This window comes from Oncorhynchus gorbuscha, unplaced genomic scaffold (assembly GCF_021184085.1).
Source record: "Oncorhynchus gorbuscha isolate QuinsamMale2020 ecotype Even-year unplaced genomic scaffold, OgorEven_v1.0 Un_scaffold_1289, whole genome shotgun sequence".
Lineage (NCBI taxonomy): Eukaryota > Metazoa > Chordata > Actinopteri > Salmoniformes > Salmonidae > Oncorhynchus > Oncorhynchus gorbuscha.
The window spans coordinates 109,386-131,500 of NW_025746110.1; the positions used below are offsets into that span (position 1 = coordinate 109,386).

General features: G+C 45.7%; 1 long non-coding RNA gene and 1 pseudogene across 1 annotated transcript; both read left to right on the forward strand.

Annotated features, from left to right (window-relative positions):
• The first annotated feature begins 3,113 nt into the window (after positions 1 to 3,113).
• Positions 3,114 to 4,161, forward strand: LOC124022094. The gene is made up of 2 exons (XR_006836345.1): positions 3,114 to 3,143; positions 3,314 to 4,161. It is a non-coding gene; the product is annotated as an uncharacterized LOC124022094 (long non-coding RNA).
• Positions 4,162 to 6,660: 2,499 nt separating this feature from the next.
• The window catches only part of LOC124022092, a 31,759-nt pseudogene continuing 16,304 nt past the window's right edge, over positions 6,661 to 22,115 (forward strand).

Genomic DNA, 22,115 nt, shown 5'->3' on the forward strand with positions numbered 1-22,115 from the left:
GATCTACCCTGTCACCCCCTCCATTATAGAGAGGTAGTATCTGTTCCTGGGTCAGTGATCTACCCTGTCACCCCCTCCATTATAGGGAGGTAGTATCTGTTCCTGGGTCAGTGATCTACCCTGTCACCCCCTCCATTATAGGGAGGTAGTATCTGTTCCTGGGTCAGTGATCTACCCTGTCACCCCCTCCATTATAGGAGGTAGTATCTGTTCCTGGGTCAGTGATCTACCCTGTCACCCCCCTCCATTATAGAGAGGTAGTATCTGTTCCTGGGTCAGTGATCTACCCTGTCACCCCCCTCCATTATAGGGAGGTAGTATCTGTTCCTGGGTCAGTGATCTACCCTGTCACCCCCCTCCATTATAGAGAGGTAGTATCTGTTCCTGGGTCAGTGATCTACCCTGTCACCCCCCTCCATTATAGGGAGGTAGTATCTGTTCCTGGGTCAGTGATCTACCCTGTCACCCTCCATTATAGGGAGGTAGTATCTGTTCCTGGGTCAGTGATCTACCCTGTCACCCCCCTCCATTATAGGGAGGTAGTATCTGTTCCTGGGTCAGTGATCTACCCTGTCACCCCCCTCCATTATAGGGAGGTAGTATCTGTTCCTGGGTCAGTGATCTACCCTGTCACCCCCCTCCATTATAGGGAGGTAGTATCTGTTCCTGGGTCAGTGATCTACCCTGTCACCCCCTCCATTATAGAGGAGGTAGTATCTGTTCCTGGGTCAGTGATCTACCCTGTCACCCCCTCCATTATAGGGAGGTAGTATCTGTTCCTGGGTCAGTGATCTACCCTGTCACCCCCTCCATTATAGGGAGGTAGTATCTGTTCCTGGGTCAGTGATCTACCCTGTCACCCCCTCCATTATAGGGAGGTAGTATCTGTTCCTGGGTCAGTGATCTACCCTGTCACCCCCTCCATTATAGAGAGGTAGTATCTGTTCCTGGGTCAGTGATCTACCCTGTCACCCCCTCCATTATAGGGAGGTAGTATCTGTTCCTGGGTCAGTGATCTACCCTGTCACCCCCTCCATTATAGAGAGGTAGTATCTGTTCCTGGGTCAGTGATCTACCCTGTCACCCCCTCCATTATAGGGAGGTAGTATCTGTTCCTGGGTCAGTGATCTACCCTGTCACCCCCTCCATTATAGGGAGGTAGTATCTGTTCCTGGGTCAGTGATCTACCCTGTCACCCTGAACCATTATAGGGAGGTAGTATCTGTTCCTGGGTCAGTGATCTACCCTGTCACCCCCTCCATTATAGGGAGGTAGTATCTGTTCCTGGGTCAGTGATCTACCCTGTCACCCCCTCCATTATAGAGAGGTAGTATCTGTTCCTGGGTCAGTGATCTACCCTGTCACCCCCTCCATTATAGAGAGGTAGTATCTGTTCCTGGGTCAGTGATCTACCCTGTCACCCCCTCCATTATAGAGAGGTAGTATCTGTTCCTGGGTCAGTGATCTACCCTGTCACCCCCTCCATTATAGGGAGGTAGTATCTGTTCCTGGGTCAGTGATCTACCCTGTCACCCCCTCCATTATAGAGAGGTAGTATCTGTTCCTGGGTCAGTGATCTACCCTGTCACCCCCTCCATTATAGGCTACATCTTCCTCTAGAGCCCCTCCCCCCTCCTCCGTCTGCCTAGTAGTAGCGCCTTGGACCAGAGCTACATCTTCCTCTAGTTTCTCTAAGCCCCTCCCTCCTGCATGTTATGTTGTTTACTACAGGACCTGTTGTTACAGTCACCTCTTTTACTTCCTCTTTACCTTGACTTTTCCTATTGTTTGATTGTTAGTTATTTTATTGTTAGTTTGGCTGACGGACGGGGGGCGAGGGTAGGGGGCGGGGGGGCTCGTTCTCTTGTGGACATATGCACCTAACATAAATGGCATAAGTAGCTGTCTGTCCACAGACTGTTGGATTCGCGAGGAGCTGTTATTTCCGCTGTGCTGATCAATTAGACAAATCACCAATTCTCAGGTGCTGATTTGGCCCGTAGACTTAATGAAACGTTTCAGAGGGGTGGAGTCACGGCAGTACGTTTTTCAACCCCTCCTCCCTCCAGGACTTTAATTAAGGGTGTAACCGTGGTTACAGCTGAACACCTGACCAGGGACCACGTTCAGTCGCCGAAACGTTGTGAAACGGTGTGAAACGTGAGCAGCTAGAAATGTCACGGATAAGAGCCGACCACGGTTCCTTATTCTACGTCTGTCAGAGAGGCGTGTTTCTTCTACACAGCATATTTCTACCTGAGCGTTTTTCCACACGTTACGTCCCGCTGTAACCATGGTAACCATGTCAACCCCCTTCACCGGTCCGACCGGCCAATCAAACTTTCTGTTGCATATTCTAGAAAACATATATCTATGCTATATCCCTTTTTATTGTTCAGCTCAAACGGCATCCTGTTCCCTAGGTAACACTACTACTGGCCAGAGGGGTCAGCCACCATCCTGTTCCCTAGGTAACACTACTACTGGCCAGAGGGGTCAGCCACCATCCTGTTCCCTAGGTAACACTACTACTGGCCAGAGGGGTCAGCCACCATCCTGTTCCCTAGGTAACACTACTGGCCAGAGGGTCAGCCACCATCCTGTTCCCTAGGTAACACTACTACTGGCCAGAGGGTCAGCCACCATCCTGTTCCCTAGGTAACACTACTACTGGCCAGAGGGGTCAGCCACCATCCTGTTCCCTAGGTAACACTACTACTGGCCAGAGGGGTCAGCCACCATCCTGTTCCCTAGGTAACACTACTACTGGCCAGACTGCCACCATCCTGCCAGGTAACACTACTACTGGCCAGAGGGGTCAGCCACCATCCTGTTCCCTAGGTAACACTACTACTGGCCAGAGGGGTCAGCCACCATCCTGTTCCTAGGTAACACTACTACTGGCCAGAGGGGTCAGCCACCATCCTGTTCCCTAGGTAACACTACTACTGGCCAGAGGGGTCAGCCACCATCCTGTTCCCTAGGTAACACTACTACTGGCCAGAGGGGTCAGCCACCATCCTGTTCCCTAGGTAACACTACTACTGGCCAGAGGGGTCAGCCACCATCCTGTTCCTACTAGGTCAGCCACATCCTGTTCCCTACTACTGGCCAGAGGGGTCAGCCACCATCCTGTTCCCTAGGTAACACTACTACTGGCCAGAGGGTCAGCCACCATCCTGTTCCTAGGTTGACCCTAGTGTGTGTCTGTTGAGATAAAACTATAGTGGCTAAAGGGGTCAGCCACCATCCTGTTGACCCTAGGTAACACTAAAACTACTGGAACAGCCACCTCCAGTGTGTGTCTGTTTAGGTAACACTAGGGCTGACCTCTTAGTGTGTGTCTGTTGAGATAACACCTAAAACATAGTGGCTAAAGTAGTGCACTATAATAGGGAACAGGGAGCTGTTCGGGAGTGGGCTCACCTCTTAGTGTGTGTCTGTTGAGATGCCATGATAATGATGATATGTATGTAACATGGTTTGTAATAAGATGTACAGTTTAAAGACCATTTATGAACAGAGCTGACTGACTGGCTGGTTTACTGCCTGTTACACAGAGGAACCGTGGACTCTATAACATGTCCTATTGGTACACTGTTCCCTGTGCTGTGCACTTTGCTAGACCGGGGGGGGGGTAGCCCAATGGGTCCTGGTCAAACCTAGTTCACTACAGGAAGCCATTTTTGGTTGCATGTGAGTGTGGGGGGGGTTTGTTCAGTGAAGCCCTGTTGTAAACCTGCTGTTCGACCAGGGGGTTTGTTCAGTGAAGCCCTGTTGTAAGCCTGCTGTTCGACCAGGGGGTTTGTTCAGTGAAGCCCTGTTGTAAGCCTGCTGTTCGACCAGGGGGTTTGTTCAGTGAAGCCCTGTTGTAAACCTGCTGTTCGACCAGGGGTTTGTTCAGTGAAGCCCTGTTGTAAACCTGCTGTTCGACCAGGGGGTTTGTTCAGTGAAGCCCTGTTGTAAACCTGCTGTTCGACCAGGGGGGTTTGTTCAGTGAAGCCCTGTTGTATAAACCTGCTGTTTGACTGACAGGGTCTATGTATAAAGAACTGTGGACTGATACATAATAGTAATGATCTGTTTAGGTTTTAGTTTAAACTGTAAAAAAATGAACTGTTCCACAAAAATGCTTCCGTTTTAAAATAATATCTTCCTAAACTGTTTCTCTTCTTATTGGACTGAGTGGTTTTAAAGTTATACTCCTGGGAGAGGTGGACTGGACCAGAGTGGGACCGGACCAGAGTGGGACAGGACCAGAGTGGGACAGGACCAGAGTTAGTGGTTGTGAAGTTATACTCCTGGGAGAGGTGGACCGGACCAGAGTGGGACTGGACCAGAGTTAGTGGTTGTGAAGTTATACTCCTGGGAGAGGTGGACCGGACCAGTGTGGGACAGGACCAGAGTGGGACAGGACCAGAGTTAGTGGTTGTAAAGTTCTACTCCTGGGAGAGGTGGACCGGACCAGAGTGGGACGGCACCAGAGTTAGTGGTTGTAAAGTTCTACTCCTGGGAGAGGTGGACCGGACCAGAGTGGGACAGGACCAGAGTTAGTGGTTGTGAAGTTCTACTCCTGGGAGAGGTGGACCGGACCAGAGTGGGACAGGACCAGAGTTAGTGGTTGTGAAGTTCTACTCCTTCTGGGAGAGGTGGACAGGACCAGAGTGGGACTGGACCAGAGGGACAGGACCAGAGTTAGTGGTTGTAAAGTTCTACTCCTGGGAGAATTGGACAGGCTCAATGGGACAGGTCTAGGTCCAGAGTGACAGGCTCAGTGGGACAGGTCTAGGTCCAGAGTGACAGGCTCAACTGGACAAGTCTAAGTCCAGAGTGACAGGTCTAGGTCCAGAGTGACAGGCTCAACTGGACAAGTCTAGGTCCAGAGTGACAGGCTCAGCGGGACAGGTCTAGGTCCAGAGTGACAGGCTCAGAGACTGGACAGGCCCAGAGAGAGTGACAGGCCCAGAGAGAGTGACAGGCCCAGAGAGAGTGACAGGCCCAGAGAGAGTGACAGGCCCAGAGAGAGTGACAGGCCCAGAGAGAGTGACAGGCCCAGAGAGTGACAGGCCCAGAGAGAGTGACAGGCCCAGAGAGAGTGACAGGCCCAGAGAGAGTGACAGGCCCAGAGAGAGTGACAGGCCCAGAGAGTGACAGGCCCAGAGAGTGACAGGCCCAGAGAGGAACAGGCCCAGAGAGGAACAGGCCCAGAGAGTGACAGCCCCAGAGAGTGACAGGCCCAGGTGTGCAGCTGTTCTAGCTGTTTGGAGCTCAACCCAACGGGACCCTTGACCGGTGAAAAAACCTTGGAGCTTAAATGAAATGCAGGATAAAAAGGGTCAACTCTGCTCCATCATTCAATGAGTCAGATGGCTCAGTCATCACAAAACACACTGATATTGACAATAATGATTTACTGATCTACTGTGTACTCTGGGGCCACAAAGAGGACTTGGCCCTTAAATGCACATGGAGCGAATATGAATGACATGCATGTCAATCTCTTCTGGCTCAAAGTAGAGTAGAGGTTTGACTTCATCACTACTTGTTTTTCTAAGAGGTATTGACATGCTGAATGCACCGAGCTCTCTGTTTAAGACACAAGACATGCCACCAGAGGTCTGTTTAAACTACTAACACACAGCTCAGACTCCCATACATACCCCACAAGACATGCCACCAGAGGTCTGTTTAAACTACTGGCACACAGCTCAGACACCCATACATACCCCACAAGACATGCCACCAGAGGTCTGTTTAAACTACTGTCACACAGCTCAGACACCCACCAGAGGTCTGTTTAAACTACTGTCACACAGCTCAGACACCCACCAGAGGTCTGTTTAAACTACTGTCACACAGCTCAGACACCCACCCCACAAGACATGCCACCAGAGGTTTCTTCACAGTCCCCCATGTCCAGAACAGACCATGGGAGGTGCACAGTGCTACATAGAGCCATGAATACATGGAACTCTATTCCACATCAGGTAACTGATGCAGCAGTAGAATCACATTTAAATAACAGGTAAAAATGTTGCTGGACCCAGGAAGAGTAGCTGCTGCCTTGGCAGGAACTAATGGGGATCCATAATAAACCCCAGGAAGAGTAGCTGCTGCCTTGACAGGAACTAATGGGGATCCATAATAAACTCCAGGAAGAGTAGCTGCTGTCTTGTCAGGACCTAATGGGGATCCATAATAAACCCCAGGAAGAGTAGCTGCTGCCTTGACAGGAACTAACGGGGATCCATAATAAACCCCAGGAAGAGTAGCTGCTGCCTTGGCAGGCACTAATGGGGATCCATAATAAACACAACAACAAAGATGAAAAATGCGGGATTATACGGTAATTAATGATCAAAACCAGGTCGAATAAATGTTCTCCGCAAATTGAAAAGGTAATACCGCGTTCACGTACTAGTAAATACTAGGAAACTCTGAAATGTCCAACTTGCTAACTGGTTGAACGCAGGCAAATGTATAACTACAACCCTTCAGCTGCAAAGACCCCAAACGTCAACGTCAGAACATAACGTCTCCTGCCATTGGTCCGCCTGGTTGTCAATTACATGGACAATGTAATGGGCGTGTTCCTCTGACATTTTTATTAACAACAAATCAATACATAAACACACACGAGGGAACACAAGCATACATAGATTACAAACAATGGACGATCGAGCTAGGGCGTACAATATCACATTACAATTACACAAGGACCTTAAGGGACATGCATATACCTACAATTCTAACACCTTTTTTGTCCCGCCTGCCAGATCTTACAACCTTGACAGGTATTTTAGGTGTCATCTAAGAACATTATATTTATATATATTTTAAATATGTTTTAATATATTGTACATTTTTAATCTAAGAACATTATATATTTATATATATTTTAAATATGTTTTAATATATTGTACATTTTTAATATAAGAACATTATATATATATATATATTTTAAATATGTTTGAATATATTTTACATTTTTAATCTAAGAACATTATATATTTATTTATTTTGAAATCTAAGAACATTATATATATATATATATATTTTAAATATGTTTTAATATATTGTACATTTTTAATCTAAGAACATTATATATTTATATATATTTAAATATGTTTTAATATATTGTACATTTTTAATCTAAGAACATTATATATATATATATATTAAATATGTTTTAATATATTGTACATTTTTAATCTAAGAACATTATATTTATATATATTTTAAATATGTTTTAATATATTGTACATTTTTAATCTAAGAACATTATATATATATATATATATATATATTAAATATGTTTTAATATATTGTACATTTTTAATCTAAGAACATTATATATTTATATATATTTTAAATATGTTTTAATATATTGTACATTTTTAATATAAGAACATTATATATATATATATTTTTTAAATATGTTTGAATATATTTTACATTTTTAATCTAAGAACATTATATATTTATTTATTTTGAAATCTAAGAACATTATATATATATATTTATATATATTTTAAATATGTTTTAATATATTGTACATTTTTAATCTAAGAACATTATATATTTTAAATATGTTTTAATATATTGTATATGCGCCATCCGATGACGTCTGCGGGGGGATCCGACCCTAGGCAACGGTAACTATGTATGACGTGGCTTCTTTTCATGGTGACAGAAAATCAAAACACAAGATATGGTCGACTAGTCGGCTAAATAACGGTTCTTTTATATTTATTTTTATTTTAACAAAATGGATTGGAGTTTGAATACAATATAGCAGAAGTTGTAGATTGGTGAGTTGTCCCCGAACAGCTAAGCTAAATGATAACAACAGCTGGAGCTGGCTAACGTAATGTGGCTAACGTAATGTGGCTAACTTAGCTAGCTAACGTAATGTGGCTAACTTAGCTAGCTAACGTAATGTGGCTAACTTAGCTAGCTAACGTAATGTGGCTAACTTAACTAGCTAACAATGTGGCTAACTTAGCTTGCTAACGTAATGCTAACTTGGCTAACGTAATGTGGCTAACTTAGCTAGCTAACGTAATGTGGCTAACTTAGCTAGCTAACGTAATGTGGCTAACTTAGCTGGCTAACGTAATGTGGCTAACTTAGCTGGCTAACGTAATGTGGCTAACTTAGCTAGCTAACGTAATGTGGCTAACTTAGCTAGCTAACGTAATGTCTTTTCACAGTAACATTACAGCGTTTTTACGAATAGTTGATTTACTGCTAACCAGCTAACCTAGCTCGTTTCAAAACAAACATTTCAATGTACGGCGCCCATCCCACCTAACCAGACCAGCTGCAATTAAACACTGGGCGAAGGGGAGATAAACAGAGGACGTTTCACCTGTATTAGCTTTGTAACTACTATCTCAGGCTGAACACGTCCTCCTTAACATTGTCAATAGATATGGCTACAGCGAGTTAGATATATCGACCCCCGTTATGTTGATGTGTGTTATTGTACTGGAAAAGGGTCAACATTTGGTGAATGAATAGCTCCCTTCTCAGCTGATGCCTGGAATTTGGAATTGGACAAAGGTGTCTCGGGTTGCACATACTGACACAGGGAGAATAAGTCAATATGGTCCATGGCAGATACTATATGTAGAGAGTTTGGACTTTAAGCTTCTGGTCCCTGGTAGTTGGTTGGTGGTTGTTATATCTGAGCAGGTCCAGGAATATACAGTAGCTGGAATATAATGTGACCTGCACAAATGGAGCTCATCTCAGTCTTTAAATAGACTGGTCTGAATCCCAAATGACACCAATTTCCATATATAGTGCACTACTTTTGGCCAGGGCCCTAGCACCCTTTTCCCTATATAGTGCACTACTTTTGGCCAGGGCCCTAGCACCCATTTCCCTATATAATGCACTACTTTTGGCCAGGGCCCATAGCACCCTTTTCCCTATAGAGTGCACTACTTTTGGCCAGGGCCCATAGAGAATAGGGTGCCATTTGGGCTGAAGTCTTGGGCTCCGTCCAGTGCCAGCGTAGCCAAGGGGACATCTGACTCTGCTTTCTGTCAGAGTGATCTGCTGAGGCTATTTCTGTCTGCCAGGTGCAGCAGGAGATAAATATGACACCAACAGAAAACGGTCACGTAAGAGCTGGGAAAGGAAAGTGTGACACAGGCCTGTCAGTCAACACCAGAGATAGGACTGGTTCAGTCTCCGGGACCTAGACCTGTCACCTCCTATCTCTGGTGTTGACTGGTTCAGTCTCTAGGACCTAGACCTGTCACCTCCTATCTCTGGTGTTGACTGACAGGACTGGTTCAGTCTCTAGGACCTAGACCTGTCACCTCCTGTCTCTGGTGTTTACTGGTTCAGTCTCTAGGACCTAGACCTGTCACCTCCTATCTCTGGTGTTGACTGACAGGACTGGTTCAGTCTCCGGGACCTAGACCTGTCACCTCCTGTCTCTGGTGTTGACTGGTTCAGTCTCCGGGACCTAGACCTGTCACCTCCTGTCTCTGGTGTTGACTGGTTCAGTCTCCGGGACCTAGACCTGTCACCTCCTGTCTCTGGTGTTGACTGGTTCAGTCTCCGGGACCTAGACCTGTCACCTCCTGTCTCTGGTGTTGACTGGTTCAGTCTCTAGGACCTAGACCTGTCACCTCCTGTCTCTGGTGTTTACTGGTTCAGTCTCTAGGACCTAGACCTGTCACCTCCTATCTCTGGTGTTGACTGACAGGACTGGTTCAGTCTCCGGGACCTAGACCTGTCACCTCCTGTCTCTGGTGTTGACTGGTTCAGTCTCCGGGACCTAGACCTGTCACCTCCTATCTCTGGTGTTGACTGACAGGACTGGTTCAGTCTCTAGGACCTAGACCTGTCACCTCCTGTCTCTGGTGTTTACTGGTTCAGTCTCTAGGACCTAGACCTGTCACCTCCTATCTCTGGTGTTGACTGACAGGACTGGTTCAGTCTCCGGGACCTAGACCTGTCACCTCCTGTCTCTGGTGTTGACTGGTTCAGTCTCCGGGACCTAGACCTGTCACCTCCTGTCTCTGGTGTTGACTGGTTCAGTCTCCGGGACCTAGACCTGTCACCTCCTATCTCTGGTGTTGACTGACAGGACTGGTTCAGTCTCTAGGACCTAGACCTGTCACCTCCTGTCTCTGGTGTTTACTGGTTCAGTCTCTAGGACCTAGACCTGTCACCTCCTATCTCTGGTGTTGACTGACAGGACTGGTTCAGTCTCCGGGACCTAGACCTGTCACCTCCTGTCTCTGGTGTTGACTGGTTCAGTCTCCGGGACCTAGACCTGTCACCTCCTGTCTCTGGTGTTGACTGGTTCAGTCTCCGGGACCTAGACCTGTCACCTCCTGTCTCTGGTGTTGACTGGTTCAGTCTCCGGGACCTAGACCTGTCACCTCCTGTCTCTGGTGTTGACTGGTTCAGTCTCTAGGACCTAGACCTGTCACCTCCTATCTCTGGTGTTGACTGACAGGACTGGTTCAGTCTCCGGGACCTAGACCTGTCACCTCCTGTCTCTGGTGTTGACTGGTTCAGTCTCCGGGACCTAGACCTGTCACCTCCTATCTCTGGTGTTGACTGACAGGACTGGTTCAGTCTCCGGGACCTAGACCTGTCATCTCCTGTCTCTGGTGTTGACTGGTTCAGTCTCTAGGACCTAGACCTGTCACCTCCTATTTCTGGTGTTGACTGACATGACTGGTTCAGTCTCTAGGACCTAGACCTGTCACCTCCTATCTCTGGTGTTGACTGACAGGTCTGGTTCAGTCTCTAGGACCTAGACCTGTCACCTCCTATCTCTGGTGTTGACTGACAGGACTGGTTCTGTCTCTAGGACCTAGACCTGTCACCTCCTATCTCTGGTGTTGACTGGTTCAGTCTCTAGGACCTAGACCTGTCAGATCCTAACACACCTCCTGGCTGTGTAAGGCCTATTTGACCAAGAAGGAGGGTGATGGAGTGCTGCATCAGATGACCTGGCCTCCACAATCACCCGACCTCAACCCAATTGAGATGGTTTGGGATGAGTTGGAACGCAGAGTGAAGGAAAAACAGCCAACAAGTGCTCAGCATATGTGGGAACTCCTTCAAGACTGTTGTAAAAGCATTCCTCATGAAGCTGGTTGAGAGAATTCCAAGAGTGTGCAAAGCTGTCATCAAGGCAAAGGGTGGCAACTCTGAAGAATCTAACATATATTTGGATTTGTTTAACACTTTTTTTGTTTACTACATAATTCCATATGTGTTATTTCATAGTTTTGATGTCTTCACTATTATTCAACAATGTAGAAAATAGTAAAAATAAAGAAAAACCCTTGAATGAGGAGGCGTCTCTAAACTTTTGACTGGTACTGTATATTTTTTTAAATTCCAGCAGGATAAACACTCCAAACCCGACTGCTCAGAGGCGTCTGCATGGTCCTAAAGCCTCGTTTTGTATCACATTCCAATGATAAAACTGGGGGGGGACAAAAATGCCATTTCAGAATGGGGGGGTGAGGGGGGGGCATCTCCCCAGTGAAAGTTACGCCCCTGCCTATACATATATATCCCTCGACAGAAACGGAAAGTCATCTCTCTCTGTTTCTTGTTTCTATCAGGTGACTCTGCGGGACAGGAAGTGATGGACTTCCGGTGGGGGAGGAGCCGGGGCGAGGAGGGCATCGCCGTGGTGATAAACTTCCTGCTGGCTAATGCTCGATTGGTCCTGGGAGTGGGAGGGGCCGCGGTGCTGGGCATCGCTACGTTGGCTGTCAAGAGGGTGAGAGAGAGAGAGAGAAACTTTCAAAATAATCTAGCATCATAATTACTCATTACCGTTTTGTAGGTATTTAAGTCAGTCACAATTTACCCACAATGCATCACAGATTTTATGCGCTCAAACAGGGCCTGTGTGTGTGTGAGAGAGCGCATATGTGTGTGTCTGAACGATGGTAGTTCAGGTTTATAATGTGTCTGTTGTTGATACAACGTGCAGGTTTATAATGTGTCTGTAGTTGATACAACGTGCAGGTTTATAATGTGTCTGTAGTTGATAGAACGTGCAGGTTTATAATGTGTCTGTAGTTGATACAACGTGCAGGTTTATAATGTGTCTGTAGTTGATACAACGTGCAGGTTTATAATGTGTCTGTAGTTGATACAACGTGCAGGTTTATAATGTGTCTGTGTCTGTAGTTGATACAACGTGCAGGTTTATAATGTGTCTGTGTCTGTAGTTGATAGAACGTGCAGGTTTATAATGTGTCTGTAGTTGATACAACGTGCAGGTTTATAATGTGTCTGTAGTTGATACAACGTGCAGGTTTATAATGTGTCTGTAGTTGATACAACGTGCAGGTTTATAATGTGTCTGTAGTTGATACAACGTGCAGGTTTATAATGTGTCTGTAGTTGATACAACGTGCAGGTTTATAATGTGTCTGTAGTTGATAGAACGTGCAGGTTTATAATGTGTCTGTAGTTGATAGAAAGTGCAGGTTTATAATGTGTCTGTGTCTGTAGTTGATAGAACGTGCAGGTTTATAATTTGTCTGTAGTTGATACAACGTGCAGGTTTATAATGTGTCTGTAGTTGATAGAACGTGCAGGTTTATAATGTGTCTGTAGTTGATACAACGTGCAGGTTTATAATGTGTCTGTAGTTGATAGAACGTGCAGGTTTATAATGTGTCTGTAGTTGATACAACGTGCAGGTTTATAATGTGTCTGTGTCTGTAGTTGATAGAATGTGCAGGTTTATAATGTGTCTGTAGTTGATACAACGTGCAGGTTTATAATGTGTCTGTAGTTGATACAACGTGCAGGTTTATAATGTGTCTGTGTCTGTAGTTGATAGAACGTGCAGGTTTATAATTTGTCTGTAGTTGATACAACGTGCAGGTTTATAATGTGTTTGTAGTTGATACAACGTGCAGGTTTATAATGTGTCTGTAGTTGATAGAACGTGCAGGTTTATAATGTGTCTGTAGTTGATACAACGTGCAGGTTTATAATGTGTCTGTAGTTGATAGAACGTGCAGGTTTATAATGTGTCTGTAGTTGATACAACGTGCAGGTTTATAATGTGTCTGTAGTTGATAGAACGTGCAGGTTTATAATGTGTCTGTAGTTGATAGAACGTGCAGGTTTATAATGTGTCTGTAGTTGATACAACGTGCAGGTTTATAATGTGTCTGTAGTTGATACAACGTGCAGGTTTATAATGTGTCTGTGTGTCTGTTTATAAGTTGATACAACGTGCAGGTTTATAATGTGTCTGTAGTTGATACAACGTGCAGGTTTATAATGTGTCTGTAGTTGATACAACGTGCAGGTTTATAATGTGTCTGTAGTTGATACAACGTGCAGGTTTATAATGTGTCTGTAGTTGATACAACGTGCAGGTTTATAATGTGTCTGTAGTTGATACAACGTGCAGGTTTATAATGTGTCTGTAGTTGATACAACGTGCAGGTTTATAATGTGTCTGTAGTTGATACAACGTGCGTGCAGGTTTATAATGTGTCTGTAGTTGATACAACGTGCAGGTTTATAATGTGTCTGTAGTTGATAGAACGTGCAGGTTTATAATGTGTCTGTAGTTGATACAACGTGCAGGTTTATAATGTGTCTGTAGTTGATACAACGTGCAGGTTTATAATGTGTCTGTAGTTGATACAACGTGCAGGTTTATAATGTGTCTGTAGTTGATACAACGTGCAGGTTTATAATGTGTCTGTAGTTGATAGAACGTGCAGGTTTATAATGTGTCTGTAGTTGATAGAACGTGCAGGTTTATAATGTGTCTGTAGTTGATAGAACGTGCAGGTTTATAATGTGTCTGTAGTTGATAGAACGTGCAGGTTTATAATGTGTCTGTAGTTGATAGAACGTGCAGGTTTATAATGTGTCTGTAGTTGATAGAACGTGCAGGTTTATAATGTGTCTGTAGTTGATAGAACGTGCAGGTTTATAATGTGTCTGTAGTTGATACAACGTGCAGGTTTATAATGTGTCTGTAGTTGATACAACGTGCAGGGTTTATAATGTGTCTGTGTCTGTAGTTGATACAACGTGCAGGTTTATAATGTGTCTGTAGTTGATACAACGTGCAGGTTTATAATGTGTCTGTAGTTGATACAACGTGCAGGTTTATAATGTGTCTGTAGTTGATACAACGTGCAGGTTTATAATGTGTCTGTAGTTGATTGTTTATAATGTGTCTGTAGTTGATAGAACGTGCGGGTTTATAATGTGTCTGTAGTTGATAGAACGTGCAGGTTTATAATGTGTCTGTAGTTGATACAACGTGCAGGTTTATAATGTGTCTGTAGTTGATACAACGTGCAGGTTTATAATGTGTCTGTAGTTGATAGAACGTGCAGGTTTATAATGTGTCTGTAGTTGATAGAACGTGCAGGTTTATAATGTGTCTGTAGTTGATACAACGTGCAGGTTTATAATGTGTCTGTAGTTGATAGAACGTGCAGGTTTATAATGTGTCTGTAGTTGATAGAACGTGCAGGTTTATAATGTGTCTGTAGTTGATAGAACGTGCAGGTTTATAATGTGTCTGTAGTTGATACAACGTGCAGGTTTATAATGTGTCTGTAGTTGATAGAACGTGCAGGTTTATAATGTGTCTGTAGTTGATACTGTAGTTGATAGAACGTGCAGGTTTATAATGTGTCTGTAGTTGATAGAACGTGCAGGTTTATAATGTGTCTGTAGTTGATAGAACGTGCAGGTTTATAATGTGTCTGTAGTTGATACAACGTGCAGGTTTATAATGTGTCTGTAGTTGATAGAACGTGCAGGTTTATAATGTGTCTGTGTCTGTAGTTGATACAACGTGCAGGTTTATAATGTGTCTGTAGTTGATAGAACGTGCAGGTTTATAATGTGTCTGTAGTTGATAGAACGTGCAGGTTTATAATGTGTCTGTGTCTGTAGTTGATACAACGTGCAGGTTTATAATGTGTCTGTAGTTGATACAACGTGCAGGTTTATAATGTGTTTGTAGTTGTCTAGTTGATAGAACGTGCAGGTTTATAATGTGTCTGTAGTTGATAGAACGTGCAGGTTTATAATGTGTCTGTAGTTGATAGAACGTGCAGGTTTATAATGTGTCTGTAGTTGATACAACGTGCAGGTTTATAATGTGTCTGTGTCTGTAGTTGATAGAACGTGCAGGTTTATAATGTGTCTGTAGTTGATAGAACGTGCAGGTTTATAATGTGTCTGTAGTTGATAGAACGTGCAGGTTTATAATGTGTCTGTAGTTGATAGAACGTGCAGGTTTATAATGTGTCTGTAGTTGATAGAACGTGCAGGTTTATAATGTGTCTGTAGTTGATAGAACGTGCAGGTTTATAATGTGTCTGTAGTTGATAGAACGTGCAGGTTTATAATGTGTCTGTAGTTGATAGAACGTGTGTCTGTAGTTGATAGAACGTGCAGGTTTATAATGTGTCTGTAGTTGATAGAACGTGCAGGTTTATAATGTGTCTGTAGTTGATACAACGTGCAGGTTTATAATGTGTCTGTAGTTGATACAACGTGCAGGTTTATAATGTGTCTGTAGTTGATAGAACGTGCAGGTTTATAATGTGTCTGTAGTTGATACAACGTGCAGGTTTATAATGTGTCTGTAGTTGATAGAACGTGCAGGTTTATAATGTGTCTGTAGTTGATAGAACGTGCAGGTTTATAATGTGTCTGTAGTTGATAGAACGTGCAGGTTTATAATGTGTCTGTAGTTGATAGAACGTGCGGGCCGAGCGGCGGAGGACGAGAAGGTGGAACAGAAGATGTCAGAGAGCTGGGAGGAGCTTGGCTTAGTCTCCGCCTCCCCCAAGTCCATAAGGAAGGGGCTGGAGAGTGTGGTCATGAAACATGTCGCCAAGGCAACCAAACCACAGAAAGGTACAGGACACTGATTACCACACCACTACTGATCCAGAAAGGTACAGGACACTGATTACCACACCACTAATGATCCAGAAAGGTACAGGACACTGATTACCACACCACTGATGATCCAGAAAGGTACAGGACACTGATTACCACACTACACCACTAATGATCCAGAAAGGTACAGGACACTGATTACCACACCACTAATGATCCAGAAAGGTACAGGACACTGATCACTACACCACTAATGATCCAGAAAGGTACAGGACACTGATCACTACACCACTAATGATCCAGAAAGGTACAGGACACTGATCCCCACACCACTAATGATCCAGAAAGGTACAGGACACTGATTACCACACTACACCACTACTGATCCAGAAAGGTACAGGACACTGATCACCACACCACTAATGATCCAGAAAGGTACAGGACACTGATCACCACACTACACCACTAATGATCCAGAAAGGTACAGGACACTGATTACCACACCACTACTGATACAGAAAGGTACAGGACACTGATCACCACACTACACCACTAATGATCCAGAAAGGTACAGGACACTGATTACCACACCACTACTGATCACCACACCACCATACAGAAAGGTACAGGACACTGATCACCACACCACTAATGATACAGAAAGGTACAGGACACTGATCACCACACCACTAATGATCCAGAAAGGTACAGGACACTGATCACCACACCACTAATGATCCAGAAAGGTACAGGACACTGATCACCACACCACTAATGATCCAGAAAGGTACAGGACACTGATCACCACACCACTAATGATCCAGAAAGGTACAGGACACTGATTACCACACCACTACTGATCCAGAAAGGTACAGGACACTGATTACCACACTACACCACTAATGATCAGAAAGGTACAGGACACTGATTACCACACCACTAATGATCCAGAAAGGTACAGGACACTGATCACCACACCATTGATCCAGAAAGGTACAGGACACTGACACACCACTAATGATCCAGAAAGGTACAGGACACTGATCACCACACCACTAATGATCCAGAAAGGTACAGGACACTGATCACCACACCACTAATGATCCAGAAAGGTACAGGACACTGATCACACACCACTAATGATCCAGAAAGGTACAGGACACTGATCACCACACCACTAGGTACAGGACACTGATCACCACACCACTAATGATCCAGAAAGGTACAGGACACTGATTACCACACCACTAATGATCCAGAAAGGTACAGGACACTGATTACCACACCACTAATGATCCAGAAAGGTACAGGACACTGATCACCACACCACTAATGATCCAGAAAGGTACAGGACACTGATCACCACACCACTAATGATCCAGAAAGGTACAGGACACTGATTACCACACCACACCACTACTAATGATCCAGAAAGGTACAGGACACTGATCACCACACACCACTACAGGAACTGATCCACCACTAATGAAGGTACAGGACACTGATTACCACACCACTAATGATCCAGAAAGGTACAGGACACTGATCCCCACACCACTAATGATCCAGAAAGGTACAGGACACTGATCACCACACTACACCACTAATGATCCAGAAAGGTACAGGACACTGATCACCACACCACTACTGATCCAGAAAGGTACAGGACACTGATCACCACACCACTAATGATCCAGAAAGGTACAGGACACTGATTACCACACTACACCACTAATGATCCAGAAAGGTACAGGACACTGATTACCACACCACTACTGATACAGAAAGGTACAGGACACTGATTACCACACCACTACTGATACAGAAAGGTACAGGACACTGATCACCACACTACACCACTAATGATCCAGAAAGGTACAGGACACTGATCACCACACTACACCACTAATGATCCAGAAAGGTACAGGACACTGATTACCACACCACTAATGATCCAGAAAGGTACAGGACACTGATCACCACACCACTAGGTACAGGACACTGATCACCACACCACTAGGTACAGGACACTGATCACCACACCACTAGGTACAGGACACTGATCACCACACCACTAGGTACAGGACACTGATCACCACTAGGTACAGGACACTGATTACCACACCACTACTGATACAGAAAGGTACAGGACACTGATTACCACACCACTAATGATCCAGAAAGGTACAGGACACTGATTACCACACCACTAATGATCCAGAAAGGTACAGGACACTGATTACCACACAACTAATGATCCAGAAAGGTACAGGACACTGATCACCACACAACTAGGTACAGGACACTGATCACCACACCACTAGGTACAGGACACTGATCACCACTAGGTACAGGACACTGATTACCACACCACTGATGATCCAGAAAGGTACAGGACACTGATCACCACACCACTAATGATCCAGAAAGGTACAGGACACTGATCACCACACCACTAGGTACAGGACACTGATCACCACACCACTAATGATCCAGAAAGGTACAGGACACTGATCACCACACCACTAATGATCCAGAAAGGTACAGGACACTGATTACCACACCACTACTGATCCAGAAAGGTACAGGACACTGATCACCACACTACACCACTAATGATCCAGAAAGGTACAGGACACTGATCACCACACAACTAATGATCCAGAAAGGTACAGGACACTGATCACCACACTACACCACTACTGATACAGAAAGGTACAGGACACTGATTACCACACCACTAATGATCCAGAAAGGTACAGGACACTGATTACCACACCACTACTACTGATCCAGAAAGGTACAGGACACTGATTACCACACCACTAATGATCCAGAAAGGTACAGGACACTGATTACCACACCACTAGGTACAGGACACTGATCACCACACCACTAGGTACAGGACACTGATCACCACACCACTACTGATCCAGAAAGGTACAGGACACTGATCACCACACCACTAATGATCCAGAAAGGTGCAGGACACTGATTACTACACCACTGATTACTACACCACTACTGATCCAGAAAGGTACAGGACACTGATCACCACACCACTAATGATCCAGAAAGGTACAGGACACTGATTACCACACCACTAATGATCCAGAAAGGTACAGGACACCTCTCTCTTTCTCACCCCACCCTCTCTCTCTTTCTCACCCCACCCTCTCTCTCCTCTCTCTCTTTCTCACCCATCCTCTCTCCTCTCTTCTTTCTCACCCCATCCTCTCTCTCCTCTCTTCTTTCTCACCCCACCCTCTCTCTCCTCTCTTCTTTCTCACCCCACCCTCTCTCTCTTTCTCACCCCACCCTCTCTCTCCTCTCTCTCTCTTTCTCACCCCACCCTCTCTCTCTCTCTCTCTTTCTCACCCATCCTCTCTCTCCTCTCTCTTTCTCACCCCATCCTCTCTCTCCTCTCTCTTTCTCACCCCATCCTCTCTCTCCTCTCTCTTCTTTCTCACCCCACCCACTCTCTCCTCTCTCTTTCTCACCCCATCCTCTCTCTCTTTCTCACCCCATCCTCTCTCTCCTCTCTCTCTTTCTCACCCCACCCACTCTCTCCTCTCTCTTTCTCACCCCATCCTCTCTCTTCTTTCTCTCCCCACCCACTCTCTCCTCTCTCTTTCTCACCCCACCCTCTCCTTCTCTCTCTCTTTCTCACCCCACCCTCTCCTTCTCTCTCTCTTTCTCACCCCATCCTCTCTCTCCTCTCTCTTTCTCACCCCTTCCTCCCTCTCCTCTCTCTTCTTTCTCACCCCTTCCTCTCTCTCCTCTCTCTCTTTCTCACCCCACCCACTCTCTCCTCTCTCTTTCTCACCCCATCCTCTCTCTTCTTTCTCTCCCCACCCACTCTCTCCTCTCTCTTTCTCACCCCACCCTCTCCTTCTCTCTCTCTTTCTCACCCCATCCTCTCTCTCCTCTCTCTTTCTCACCCCATCCTCTCTCTCCTCTCTCTGCTTTCTCACCCCTAGCTGACCTGTGCCAACCCCATCCTCTCTCTCCTCTCTCTCTAGCTGACCTGTGCCAGCCCCAGCAGCAGAAGTCTAGTCTGAATGAGAAGCCTGTCAACGCAGCAGAGCCCCAGAGACCCAAGAGCCTACAGCTGTCTCTCACCCTGCAGGTATGACCCTTGACCTCTAGCCAGGAGTTTACATTGGTGTTCCTGGCTGACTGCATTGCATCAACATGACTGTGTGCGATCTGATTGTGTGGCCCAATTGGTAGAGCGTGGTACTTGCAACGTCAAGGATCGTGGGTTCGATTCCTGCTAGGGACAACCCTACGAAAAACCATTTTTCCACATGTTGTTACTTTACAGCCAGTCTGGTAGGAACATCTCTCCTGTCGGTTTTCATCCACTGGCCCATCTTCAAGGCATTCCTAGTGGATCACCAACCTGTCGGTTTTCATCCACTGGGCCATCTACAAGGCATTCCTAGTGGATCACCAACCATTTCATCCACTGGGCCATCTACAAGGCATTCCTAGTGGATCACCAACCATTTCATCCACTGGGCCATCTTCAAGGCATTCCTAGTGGATCACCAACCATTTCATCCACTGGGCCATCTACAAGACATTTCTAGTGGATCACCAACCATTTCTGGAGAAAAGATGAGGCTCTAGGCTCCTATTATTTAATTAGTCTGTTGGCGGCAGGTGCGCTTGATTCAGCTGCCCTGTTGGCGGCAGGTGCGCTTGATTCAGCTGCCCTGTTGGCGGCAGGTGCGCTTGATTCAGCTGCCCTGTTGGCGGCAGGTGCGCTTGATTCAGCTGCCCTGTTGGCGGCAGGTGCGCTTGATTCAGCTGCCCTGTTGGCGGCAGGTGCGCTTGATTCAGCTGCCCTGTTGACCAGAGGTCGTCCACAGAGCTGAGAGTCTAGCTCTAGATATCTGACCTCTAACCTCTCTCTCTCTCTCTCTCTGTAGGACCGTCTACAGCAGTATTATTCAACCAGAGCAGCTTTAGCCCCAGAGGTCATCCACAGAGCTGAGAGTCTAGCTCTAGATATCTGACCTCTAACCTCTCTCTCTCTCTCTCTCTCTCTGTAGGACCGTCTACAGCAGTATTATTCAACCAGAGCAGCTTTAGCCCCAGAGGTCGTCCACAGAGCTGAGAGTCTAGCTCTAGATATCTGACCTCTAACCTCTCTCTCTCTCTGTAGGACCGTCTACAGCAGTATTATTCAACCAGAGCAGCTTTAGCCCCAGAGGTCGTCCACAGAGCTGAGAGTCTAGCTCTAGATATCTGACCTCTAACTCTCTCTCTCTCTCTCTCTCTCTCTCTCTGTAGGACCGTCTACAGCAGTATTATTCAACCAGAGCAGCTTTAGCCCCAGAGGTCATCCACAGAGCTGAGAGTCTAGCTCCAGATATCTGACCTCTAACCTCTCTCTGTAGGACCGTCTACAGCAGTATTATTCAACCAGAGCAGCTTTAGCCCCAGAGGTCGTCCACAGAGCTGAGAGTCTAGCTCTAGATATCTGACCTCTAACCTCTCTCTCTCTCTCTCTGTAGGACCGTCTCCAGCAGTATTATTCAACCAGAGCAGCTTTAGCCCCAGAGGTCGTCCACCGAGCTGAGAGTCTAGCTCTAGATATCTGACCTCTAACCTCTCTTTCTCTCTCTCTCTCTGTAGGACCGTCTCCAGCAGTATTATTCAACCAGAGCAGCTTTATCCCCAGAGGTCGTCCACAGAGCTGAGAGTCTAGCTCTAGATATCTGACCTCTAACCTCTCTCTGTAGGACCGTCTACAGCAGTATTATTCAACCAGAGCAGCTTTAGCCCCAGAGGTCGTCCACAGAGCTGAGAGTCTAGCTCTAGATATCTGACCTCTAACCTCTCTCTCTTTCTCTGTAGGACCGTCTACAGCAGTATTATTCAACCAGAGCAGCTTTAGCCCCAGAGGTCATCCACAGAGCTGAGAGTCTAGCTCTAGATATCTGACCTCTAACCTCTCTCTCTCTCTCTGTAGGACCGTCTACAGCAGTATTATTCAACCAGAGCAGCTTTAGCCCCAGAGGTCGTCCACAGAGCTGAGAGTCTAGCTCTAGATATCTGACCTCTAACCTCTCTCTCTCTCTGTAGGACCGTCTACAGCAGTATTATTCAACCAGAGCAGCTTTAGCCCCAGAGGTCGTCCACAGAGCTGAGAGTCTAGCTCTAGATATCTGACCTCTAACCTCTCTCTCTCTCTCTGTAGGACC